Source organism: Marmota monax, unplaced genomic scaffold (genome assembly GCF_021218885.2).
Source record: "Marmota monax isolate L192 unplaced genomic scaffold, Marmota_monax_Labrador192_F-V1.1 WCK01_AAM20220418_F8-fsc00173, whole genome shotgun sequence".
Classification (NCBI taxonomy): Eukaryota; Metazoa; Chordata; class Mammalia; order Rodentia; family Sciuridae; genus Marmota; species Marmota monax.
The window spans coordinates 2,395,247-2,407,554 of record NW_026694620.1 but is presented as its reverse complement, the minus strand read 5'-3'; the positions used below and the strand labels follow the sequence as shown (position 1 = coordinate 2,407,554).

The following is a 12,308-nucleotide window of genomic DNA, read 5'->3' as shown; positions in this document are numbered from 1 at the left end:
GCCTTCGGTGATTCATCTGTACAGGTAAATGCTCTTAGGTAGTTGTAATCAGGGATCAGATATATTTCATTCAGAATTATATCCTGTATATTTTTCCAAATTTCTACCCTATGCCTAAGTTTTTTTTTTTAAATTGCTTCCTACACCATTGAGTTAATTACACTGAAATTCACATCACTTTTCTAGAATGATCGAGATTTCTTTTGCTTTTAGATTCTTGTTATCATGAAGAGGTAATAAATATGTATGTACAACTAGCTTTGGTTTTGTTTTGTTTTGTTTTTCCTCTTAGTTTGAATTATTTCCCTGGGATAAATTCCCAAGGAGTGGGATTACTAGGTCAAAGGGGATGAACATTTTTATGGCTCTTGATATATGGCCAAATTTTTTCCCCCAAAAGGTTGTATGGATTTTCATGGCCATAAGAGATGTGGGAGGGTGTTTCAGCGGGGGTGGAGGCAAGACTTCGAGTCAGGAAAGCAGGGTGTATTCGACTTTCTCCCCTCCTGCCCATGATGGATTTTAAATGTGCTGCAGCAATCCTTTGGCTATGCTACCCGTGGTTTTCACACAAAGTGCTATTTTAACGTCTCCAACGCTCTTGACGGTAATTTCCTGACATTCCTGTAGACCATTATTAGAAGATGTGAACCAAAGCACTGGTAGCAATGATGGAATCAGGGTCCATTGGATTTGATGACTGCAAGATGTGGGTCAGCCGAACCTCAAGACAAGAGAGACTCGGGTTTCTGGCAAGGATGTTGGACGCTGGAGGCTTACGGAAGTGGGGGCAGGAGGAGAAATGACTGGGGGAGACGCGGGTCACGCTGGGAGTGGCTGCTGTGGTCCTAGTCAAGAGGACAAGTTTGAAATGACAGAGATTCAGATCCCGAGTCCATCACTCAGGACCTGCATGGAATTAGCCCGTGGTTTCCCACCTTGATTCTTCCTTCCCTTATCTGAACGGGATGAACGTGCGTCCCTCGTAGAGGTGGGTGAGCCAAGCAGGGCTCTGCACCTGCCATTAAGCTGCAGCACCACGTAGGGCAGCTGTGCAATGCCACTGGAACTAAGAGAGGCCATTAAATCACCAGGCGTTTTACTACGGACGCGTTTTCCAGATGTGGAGAAGCAAGCGCACGCTGGGAGAATGGATTGTTTTAGGGTTTGGACTACGATTTCCTGCCGAGGTAGAAACCCTGCCTCTCTTACTGGTTCATCTACTGCAGGTACGTTAGGTACACGAGAGCAAGGTGGTTATTTTTCTTAAGTTTCCCTTTCAAGGTCTGAACAAGGCCACGGGCCCTAGAATCATTAGTCAATTCTGCCGTCCGTCTGTCCATTCGATTATTACAATCTTGATTGTTGGAAACTTGATTAACCACCTCCTGAGCGGCAGGTGGGCAGCTGATTGAGACTATGGACTGGGAATTCAGGGGCAGAGCGGTCAGAGAGGCTGGGGTTCAAGTCACGGCTCTGCCATGTGCGCAGCTATTTACCCTCTCCTAGTCTTTCTGTTTCCTCCTCTGAAAATGGGGGAAATAAAGTCCCTTCCTCACTGGGTTGTGATAAGAAGAAAATGCCACCTTATACATAAAGCTCGTACTGCAGGGTCTGACCTGATCCTGGCTAAGAAAGCTCTAGTTCTTAACTTACTATTGTTATTCCCATTAGGGTGGTAAAGACCAGGGATGCCAAGCTTTCGGATAGGCTTCTCTCCAGTCTTTTTGAAGTTAATTCACCTTCTGGTTATATCTGAATTAAGCTAATGCTAAAATCACTTGGCATTTGAGGAATCCACTTTCACGTCAAAAGTAGCATCCAGGGGGGTGTGTTTTCATTTGCAATGACTCGTTTCGGATGAAAACGGTTCCCTAGGCTTCTCAACCTCCTGCTTGCTAAATTGGCATCGACTTAGAGGAAAGGATTAGGGCTGCAGTCTGGAGCGTCCGCATCTCTGCTATTTAATACCCAGAATCAGGTCTTAATATCAGCACCAGATTTATGTAGCTGCTAATTGTATTTAGAGGGACCACCCAGGTGGGATTTTTTCCATTTGTTTCCACCTGCTTTGCTACACCTGCCTGATGGCCTCCTTCTGGCCCAGCGAGGACTGGCAGGTGGAGGGAGCATGGAAATCCACGGGAATATCCGTTTTACTGAGAAAACTGTAGAGGAGACCCAGGAAGAGCTGCCAGGAAATGTCTCCCTGCCACCGATTCATTCTCCAACTTGGATTATCCCAGTCTCTTGCCCCCAACCCCAACAAGAACAGATTTAATGACCCTAGTGGCTTAAAATTTCAGAGCAGGAGAATTGTCACCACCACCCATTTTTCCTTTCTGACACTGATGTTGGGGGTGAAGCCTCCTCATCTGGGGAGGTGTCCACTGACTATGTGGGCAGCTGCTGAAACATTACTAGCCACACTCCTAATTAATCCCTCGGAATCTCAGGCACATTTCTTTCTGTGCTCGGCCCCAGTGAAGGCACGTTAACAACTCCTTGCCTTCAGTTTCCAAGTGCACCTTACACCTCTGCCCACATCGCTATAATTTTTTATCAGAATGGGCCCAGTTCCCTTTGATCTCCTTTGGTTCTTAAATCCTGCAGTTGTGTGCCTGAACATCAATGGAAATGGGGTTTCAAGTTTCCTCTTTCATTATCTTACTCAAAGATTAAAATTGAAAAAAAAAAAGGGCTAAAAAAGGAAAAAAAAAATATGTCCTGAGCTTTGTAGACGAGGCAATATTTTTACAGTAATTTCTTTATCTGATTTTGTCAGATCAACAAGTTGTTTGGAAATATGTGACCACGCATGCCTCGCTGTTTTAAAGGGGACTTTTATTAAAGACAAACAAACAACAAAACAAACAAAAAAGAAACGAAGACCATCCTCTCTCCCTCGACCGTGTTGTGGGTGAGTGGTGGCATCTGTGTATTTTCAAGCTGGGCGGATCTCAGACTCTAGCTCAAAGATGAGACTCAACCCTTCCAAGGAACTACCCTATTTTTCAAAAGGAACTCTCTGTTCTTGGCAGTGTGAGGAGAATAGACTTCTAGATTAGAATAATTAAACATCTGACCCACGACTCCCAAAATGCCTGTGGCTTCATGGGCTTTGATGTGGGCAGCATACTGTAGAATGGAAAAGTACAACTTCTTCTTAGGGCCTCAGCCTCACAGAGCAAGGGAGGCCAACAATGAGGAACTCCAGGGTCTCTGGCTAGAAAACAAACAGGACCCCAGCCAGGATCTATGGGCAGGGAGAATGTGAGCAAGCATGAATCCTGCTGACCCAACTCCTTTGCTTGGCCAAAACATAGATTGCACGGTCTGACCCATCAACATCTGCAGTCTTATCTTGAACCACCCCCAGCCTCATGCTGTCCACCCCCTTGTGGCCCTTTTCCAAGTTTTTGTCCTTCTTTAGGGCCATTCCCTCTGCCTAGAATGCTTCCACCTCTTCTCTGTATATTTAACCCCTAATCATTCTTCAGCTCTCTGTGCAACTGCGAGTTAGCTAGAATAGGATGAGCTAAGCTGCAGTAACAAAATAGCCTTTGAAATGTCAATGGCTTAACACAGTAAATCCCTTTCTGCTAATATTAAAGTTTGATGTGTCTCCATAAGTCTCCCCACCTCGTGGCTCCTCGAAGCACTCACTCAGGGATACAGGATCTTCCCATTCCACAGCTCTGCCATGTTGGAAGTGGGGAAGTGAGAATATAGAAGATTGCATGGGAGATAATTGCTGGCCCTGCCTAGAAATAGCTTGTCTTATTTCTGCCATTATTCCCCTGGCTTAAACTGAACTTGAAGTCTCTGCAGCCTGATGCAGTGTCCAAATGACTGTGACACCTTGACCTTGTGTTTAGGACAAACCCAGGCAGAGCCTGGGACCCCACTGCTGCCATAGCCTCTACCTCTGGAAGCTTGATGTCCACACTGGAAGCCACATGCTGACACAGCCATCCTTAACTTAGTGGGTTCTGCGTCTTGCCCCATGTGAGTCAGCCTTCAAGTTGTGTCCCACAAAGATGTTTCTGATTGGCTGAGCCCAGGTCACATGACTTTGCCGCTGCAGCAAAGCAGTATGGGGAAGGATGTTTCTGGCTTCTACCTTTGGAAGATGAAGTCCACTGAAGGGGGAAATCACCCACATATACGGAATGTTTCCAAAGATGGTGGATGGCTACATAGAAAGGCTGCCATCCACACAGGAGGCTTCAGGTCTGACTGGAGCCTGGGTGGGATTTGGGATGATGTCAAGGGGACGTGGAGGGGACTGAACAGAGACTCCAGGAGCGAGACCAAGATCATGTTGCAATTTGTTGTTCTTCTTTTGAGAGTTTGATGAAAACCATAAGATCACAGAGCTGAAGATGATAAAAATACACTTTTTCTTTTGGCCAGGCTCTAAATATATTTCTCCCCCAACTCTTCACATTGTTTCCTACAAGTTTGCTTTGTTGTCCTCTTGAACGTATTTTTAAAAATCAGACAGCAATAGAAACCCAGAGCAGCAGATGGTGGGTGGGGAACTCGGGGCAGCTCTGGCCCACCCCCTGCTGTCCAGGCATGGAGCCCAGCGGCTTCTGCCAGGACTCGGGGCCTCCGTTTCTATCAGGCGAGACAATAGTCTGCACAGGGCCCCTTGGTCACTGGTGGGGTGCTGTGCGCTGGGAAGCCAGCCGCACAAAGCTTGCCCTTCTTCCCGCCTGGCAGGATGTACTTTCAGGAATGTCCTGAATGCCTGCTGCTGTCACCCGGGCATCTTCCAGTGATGCGCAGTGAGTAGGTGGTGGGGCAGCACGGCATGCACCGCACCGAGGAAGCTTTGGCCTCCTGGCCAACCTGCACAAGACAGGGGGTGTTGCTGAGCGGTCTTTGTTAGCAGCCAGAGCGGGGTTCAGTGAGGGGAGGAAGTCAGAAAGAGCTCCTCCTGAATCTGGCAGCAGGCTGTTTTGTCAAGGATACCCTTCAGATGAGATCCAAGGGAGAGGGAACAGACTGGCTGAAATGCGGTATAAAGCAAAGTAGTGGAGATGGGGAATGATAGAGGAAACACGGGTCTGAATTCCCTTAGATATACCTGCCAAATCTGGAAGGGATTCACAAGAGCCTTACCATGAAAAGGTCACAAATACCTTGGAGGAATGGAACAAAATGTTCTTTATTTTTCCCACTCTCTCTTACTCTTGTCTTTCCTAATGCTTCTTGGAGAGACACCTGGATGTCTCTTCTCTCTCTTTTCTCCTGTGTCAGTCAGGACAGGCTAAATATGCTGCAGTAACAAATACCCCCTCAAATCTCAATGGCTTAAAATAACAAATGTTGGTTTCTTATTTACTCTGCATGTCCATCACAGGACAGACTAAAACAGCTGCTATAATTATGAAGGTCACCAGCCACTATTGAAGAGGAGAGGGAGCTTTGAAGGGCTTCCCACTGGCAATCAAATGCTCTACCATTGCTTCTTGTATTATTTGGCATTAACTAGTTACCTGGTTCCACCCAGCAACAAGGGATCAGGGAAACACAGTCTTACATATGCAAGCCCTGGGAATATTGGGTTTAAAACACCTAAGACCACTTAATAGTCTTTCTTCTACTGCTTCCGCCAGGCTTCTCTGTTCTCTTTTGCTCTTCTTGGAGTCCCAATCCATGGAGGAATCTAAGGGTTAGATCCTTTAGGTTTTAGGCAGATTTCTTACCTCAAACCTTACACAGCACTGGAAGAAGTCATTTTGGTTTTTTCAGAGTGAAGTGTTTCCAAATTAGACATGGCTTAGAGACAGTACAGAGCAGGGTCTCGCTAAGCGTTCTTCCTTCTTCCCCAATGAAAAATTGCAATTTCAAGAAATATCTGCCATCTCCCATGCTCTTCCTACATGGGTGATGATTCTCCTATTGAGTAGTGGGGCCCATGTCCCCTCCATTAAACCCGAGAGGACCTTTGTTCACCGCTATGTGACTTCTGAGGCTAGGGTATGTAGACACCATGGATTTCCACCTTGCAGTCTGGGGTTGCTTACACATTAGGCTCTTGGAATCCAGCCACCATGTGGTGCAGAGGCCTAAAGTAGCCCACATTTAAAGATTACATAGAAGGAGGCCGTGTACAGACCAACAGCTTAGCTGAGGTCCCTGCTGACAGTGGGTATAGCCGTCTGATGTGCAGGTGACAGTAACTTTTAATGGTTTCAGGCCCAGGTGGCCAGGGCAGCCCTGGCCTCCAGGTCTTCCCGCCGGAGACATCGGGTACTGTGGAACAGAGACCGACTATTCCTTGTGTCTGAATTGCTCCCAGGGGACTGTCAGGATACTGTTACGGCTGTTCCTAGTGGGCGTTGGGTGATTTTGTTGTGACAATAGAAAATGGATGTGCTCCCCGTGTGTTGACCGGGGGATTGACCCATGCTGGTGTATGGCATCCAAGAGCATAGGGACAGAAGGTGGTGACGGTCAGATGGAACTGTGAACAAAAGGGAGGTCCCCTCTGCAGGAAACTGGAGGCAACAGAATTCTGAAGAGTAAACAGTAAGGGACTAAGAGAGATGGTCCTTCCTGACGTCTTTTCCAGGCCGCCTGTAACATTAGTGTGGGCTCAGGACAAGGGCACAAAGAGAGGCCATATACAAATAATTAAAGATAATAAATGAAACTGACAAACAGGGAAGTATGTGCCCCCCCCTATCATGGCATATGTAAGTGCAGACTCACCTGGAAGGCCACTTCTTAAATTCTTTGGAATTCCTTGTTGGAAGGTAGTGACATACGGCAGTCAGATCCAGCCCTTTCCCTGCCTACCCTCAGCTCTGTCTCCATGTCCTCCTATGTGAAATGAAGGCCCACTGCCATCTTTTCCCTTGGGTTAGTACTTGGGCTTTATCCAGTTGTCTGTCAGGGTGACTGAGGCACGTAGCAGCTGTCCTGTGGCTTAGATGGTTAACCTTCAGTGTTGAGGGATCGATCGTGTGCCCCCAATATATTCACCCCACACCCTGCTAACTACTTCTTGGCATGTGATGAGGATTAAAAGTGATAACCATGTGCTGGCATGTAGTAATTACTCAATAAACGGGAATAGTAATAATAGTATTTTGACTTTAAATATTTCAAGTGCTATCATGTGAAAGAAGACTTTGATCCATTTTGTTGAGCTCTGGGGCATATAATTAAGAGCAGAGGTTGGAAGTTACAGGAAAAACAGATTTTGGTTCAACATAGAAGACTGTTTTATAAATAAAAAGAACACTCTGAAAATAGATTGAAATCCTTTGGGGAAGATATCGAGGAGTTTCACGCGTCAGATGGGAGCTGGATTGGGTGATCTTAGAAGTTCACTTCTAATTCTGAATCTGTGGGAAGTCATCTTTTACTTTGGGTCAGAACTTGAGCTTCATCCAATTGTCTTTCTGGGTGATGCACATATCAACGATCCTGTAGCTTAGATGGTTAACATTCAGAATTTGGGTATCATGTGCCCACAATTCATTATTCCACACCATACATGTAGGTAGAAGCCCAGTAAATCTATTTGAAAGAATCAATTTAGCATCCCGGGTGGTTAGAATAGTTGGGATAATTAATGTAGTAGTTGCTGAAACTCAGCTAGCTTAACCAAAGTCTTTACTAGAAGGGTACTGGGGAGTAATATGGAATCCAAAGAAGAGTTGACCTCCAAGTGGCAAGGGGGCAGGAAAGCTGATGTGGCTCAGGGTCACCAGAAATTGGGAACTAAAGCATCACTGAGGTATCTCTTCTCTGACGCTCTGGCCTGGGCTGCCTCCTTCCTTCCCTCCCCTGACGAGCTTTGCAGCAGGCCCCCCGGTTGCCATGGACTGATATCATCCAGCCTCAGCTACCAGGAAGCCCGGCTGTCTTTTTCAGTTCCATCCTGCATTTCTGAGGGGTGGACTGTGATTGGCCCTGCCTGGGCCAGGGGCCTGCCTTCAGCCAATCAAAGGTGGCCAGGAAGGGCACAGGGTTATGGTATAGAGAACAGCTGCTCCTGTGAAGGGGAGTGGGGTGAGGGGCCCCGTCTGGCTGGGGCTCTGTGGTGGGGACAGAGCGTTCCTTGGCCTGGACGGACTCTGCTCCTTGCTGGGGAACTCTTTGTTTGGGGGGACATGGTCTTGGGAACAGGCTTTCTAAGATGAAAGCTGCTTCGAAAGCATCTTGAACCACTTAATTACTGCTCTGACAGCCCTTCAGAGTGAGCTGGTGTCCACGAGTCGGGCAGAGCTGGGTGGACTAGATTGTCCCATCATCCCACCGAGCCGCTGAAAGACCGGGCTGTCACCCAGACGCGTGGGTTGGGAGGCTTGTGGCCAAGGCCTCGGGAGGGGGCCAGATGGCTGCAAGTTATCTGGGAGGCTTCTGCTGGTTCATGAGTCAGGGTTAAGTCTGCCATCCTCCTCACATAGCAGGGCTTTATTCTCATGGAAAGTTTAAGTCCTGTTCCTTCACTCCGAAGTTTTGAAGTTCTTGGAAAGTCGTTGGAAGGAAGTCTTGGGTGAGGTCAGGCCTCAGCTGAGGTTGCCTGGGTGTGGGTTGGGTTCTGAGCCTGTAGCCTGTGCCCCTGGGATCTGTCTGGGATGCTCTTTACAAAAAAATAAAAACAATTAGACATATAATATATGTGCTCATATTATGTATATGTATAAATGCACATATATATATAAATAAATGTGTGTAAATATCCATAGTGAATATAGGCCCACACCAGTATTTTTTAATCATGATGATCTTTTTGTAGATCATGACGTCCTTTCATATTTCCATTGCCCTCGCGTGAAGGCTTGTAGTCCTCACATTGCCAGAGGCAGAAGAATCTGATTCACCACGGTGGACGGCGGTGGGTGATGGCCAGTTCTGGCCATTTCAATGCCGTGGTGTGTCTGCCCAGTGCAGCATGATCACAGCTGGTCATTTCCCAGCTGGAGGGGGGGCATAGGTTGGAGGGGGACTGCAGGACCAAGCCCTGGGCCCACCCACCTCCAGGGAGGATGAAAGAAGTGGAGGAGACACAGGTCAGCACCCCATCATCCAGGTTTACCCTGGGTCTGGTAAGTGCCACTTCTCTGTGCTGTTTCTGGGTGGGTGGCATCTTCTCTGACACTTTCTCTGGGATCGTCACCTTCCCAAGTACTCAAGCACATCCCTGTGTTTCCCCAGCAGGGGACTCTCCTGGTTTTGAAGGGCTAGAAATTTATGCAAATCAGAGAGGGGATCTTTTTCAAGAAAAAGAATGCAAACGATGAAGACAAAATTAGTTGTGAAACTGAATATTTATAAGGAATGATTAATCATAAAATATAAATTTTAAAAAGCTGGCAAATAATACAAATTTTTAAATTAATGAATTCCCAGACTTACCTCTGTTTATTTTTCCAACATCTTTTGACTCCATATGCTGGTGTGTCTTCACATGACAATGATTTGAGTTTTTTAAAAAAAATTATTTTTTTTTGAGGGGACAGGGTCTCTGTGCTGCCCAGGAAGACCTCAGTTCTTCTGTCTCTGTCCCCCATGTAGCTGAGGATTCAGGCATGTGCCACCGTGACAATGATTTTGCTGTTATTTTCTGTAGGGAAAATAGTTTACTCTTTCCCTTTAGCAGGTTGATCATAATGTGATTTCAAAATGTTGGAATGCATCTTCACATACATATTTACTTTTTATATGTGATGATGTTACTGGTTCACACCCTATAAGCACTGGATTCTGATATATTAACATGATCCACATAAAAAATAAAATAGATGCACATCCATGTATAATTGTATCGGAGGCAGCAGTGAGTTTTTCCTATTAGCAGAGGAAAGGATTTCTGTTTTGACTAGGTATTGATGAGAATTCCATCCTCCACTTAAATTTTACGTGACAGACAATTGGAAGAACTTTCCATAGATTAGCTTCTGGCTCCCTACATTTTAAATCTTGTTTCTCCTCCGCTTCCTGCAATGTCCAGGGCTAAGTACTATAAGGTGTGCTCACCTCATCTCTCACCTCTGTGCTCAAGTATCGTGGTGATGGGCTGATTGGCACATGGGTGTTAGGATTATTCATTGCTGCATTGTTATAGCAAATATGGACTTAGCCGTATGTGATGGTGATTGCAAACTCATAAATACACCCCATGGAGCTGGAACCCAATGCATCCCCAGCTCAAATTCTTGGCCAGATCCCCAGAATGCTAAGGCCATGCCAACGCTCATGGCTGTGCGTGTCACAGAGAATGCGTCAGAGTGGAAAGAGGTGCTGGTCTTCCCATCACTATTCAGACCTCTTCCTTTTCAGTGTTAGGACATATCTGGCCACGTGATCATAGTGCTTTCCCCTCCTCTGTAAGGGATGACCCTCAGCTTTCCTAAGCCTGATTAGTTTCATGCTACAGCTGCCTCTGGCCCCATCCTAGCCCTTCACACTGCACTTGATGGATGGATGGCAAGTACCAGTTTGTCTTTTCCCTTGGGACAGGCCCAAGGCTGCCCATCCATGGATTTCCCAGTGTGTGCTGGTAATATTTAACAATGGGCTTTCCAGGAAAGAAAGCTTAAATAATAATAAACAGTGCAGATATAATATCAGGGGTGTGCAGCATGCAGTTTACAAATCGAGTATAAATTCTGCCAGTACATGCTCATTGATTTTTGTCAACCTCTTGTATGGCAAAGCAGTTCTGACACGAATGCTGACTGATATTTCACTTGTGACATAAGATGACAATGGAACAGTGAAGATGTCCTGAGGAATGCCGACCACGTGGCAATGACATCATGAGGGACCTCTTGGCTGAATTAGATAATGGCTTTCGAAAGCTAGAAGGTGATTTCTTCCATTTTTACTTGTATTCTGTCCACAGTGTAATCCAAGCGATACGCTTTTAATGTTGGCCTGCGATTATGAACGTCTTCTCCATCACTTTTTCATAAGTCTAGAGGTTAAGAGAGTGATCAGTTACACCCTGATGGATGGCATCTGCCAGTTCCTGTGGTGTAAATACTCTCACCAGGGTGGATCCCAAGCACCACTGTGACACCCTTGAAGGGGGACTAGAAATTGAAGGGCAGCAACACACCATTCTCCGGCTATTTCCGCCACACAGATGCTCTAGAGGAACACAACTTCGAGAGCGCAGACAGCAGTCAAAAGTGGGGGAAATAATTAGGAGTGAAGAATTTTGAGTTTTTTTTGATGGCCTTTGTTTTCAGTGTAACTTACTGAGTTACAAGCTGATGTAATTCAACTTTAGATAATGGCTTTCTTTCACGACTGTTTTGCAAACATCCCAAACACTTCACAGCTGGAGCTTGTGAGCTGGCAGGGGTGACCTGGCACAGAGGCGGTGAACGCATGTCCGTCTGGCGAATGGACATCCTCTGCCTTTTCTCTGACTCTGAGGGCCTGGATGGGTCTCTTACCCTCCTCTTTCTCTGCATCCAATGCAAGAGGCTATTAATGGTTACTTCATAGAGGTGCTGGGAGAGTTAATTAAGGTTTGCTAAGTACTTTGAAATCCACGGATGAAAGGCCCAGTGGGGGAGAACTTTATTATTATTCTCATGCATCATCTTAAGAAGTGTATGGTGATGATACCCACCTGGTACTTTTCATCTTCAAAGCATTCTCCAGACATTAGCCAATTAAACGTCACTGTTCCCTGCCCGGTCAGTGGGTGTCCTCCAGGAAGGGAACCGTGCAGTAAGTGGGTGACTCCTTTCCCCTCGGTCATCTGGGATTGGTGGTCAGTGCCAGGAGGCCAGCTCCTCCAGCTGCAGCCTTCCGTCTGGGCTCTGCATTGCCCTTTGAAGCCTCAGTGCCCTCTGTTGCCGATGACGGGAGGCCTGCACGGGACTTTGAAACCCGGTCACTTCTCTTGTGGCTGGTGTGATGTTACCCATTGAATGTTGTTGGTTCTAAGGTATCATTTATCTCACATTAAAAAAAATGTGAATCCCTGAGACTTGTGTGCATTTCCAGCTGACCAAGGATCATGGCTCAACTGGGAGCATTTTCCTTCTCCCTGGCACATAGGATAATCGTGTCCTACAGGGTCACAGGCCAACAAAGGTGGAGATGTGGTAAGACCACTCTTTCCAGCTTTCTGGTTTACTTCCTGCTATTTTGTAAGAGGAACTTCTCTTCCTCCTGCTCGCATTACAACGGTGGCACAAGATCACGACATTATGTGAGAACACAGATAACCAAAATGACAATAATCCTAAGACTCGCAACCTGGAGGTGGGTGCTGACCACAAGTTACTGCCATTTCCTCCCAGGATTTTCTCTTTATGAGG

The 12,308-nt window shown here is 46.4% G+C and overlaps 1 long non-coding RNA gene across 3 annotated transcripts in view; it reads left to right on the top strand.

Annotated features, from left to right (window-relative positions):
- The first annotated feature begins 484 nt into the window (after positions 1-484).
- LOC124078048 (uncharacterized) overlaps positions 485-12,308 on the top strand; it is a 30,907-nt gene continuing 19,083 nt past the window's right edge. For 2 of the 3 annotated variants that reach the window (XR_006846797.2, XR_006846795.2), the window contains exons 1-2: positions 485-1,229; positions 2,786-2,920. This is a non-coding gene — a long non-coding RNA (uncharacterized LOC124078048). The remainder of the gene's footprint in view (positions 1,230-2,785; positions 2,921-12,308) is intronic. The other variant, XR_006846798.2, reaches the window with a different exon arrangement.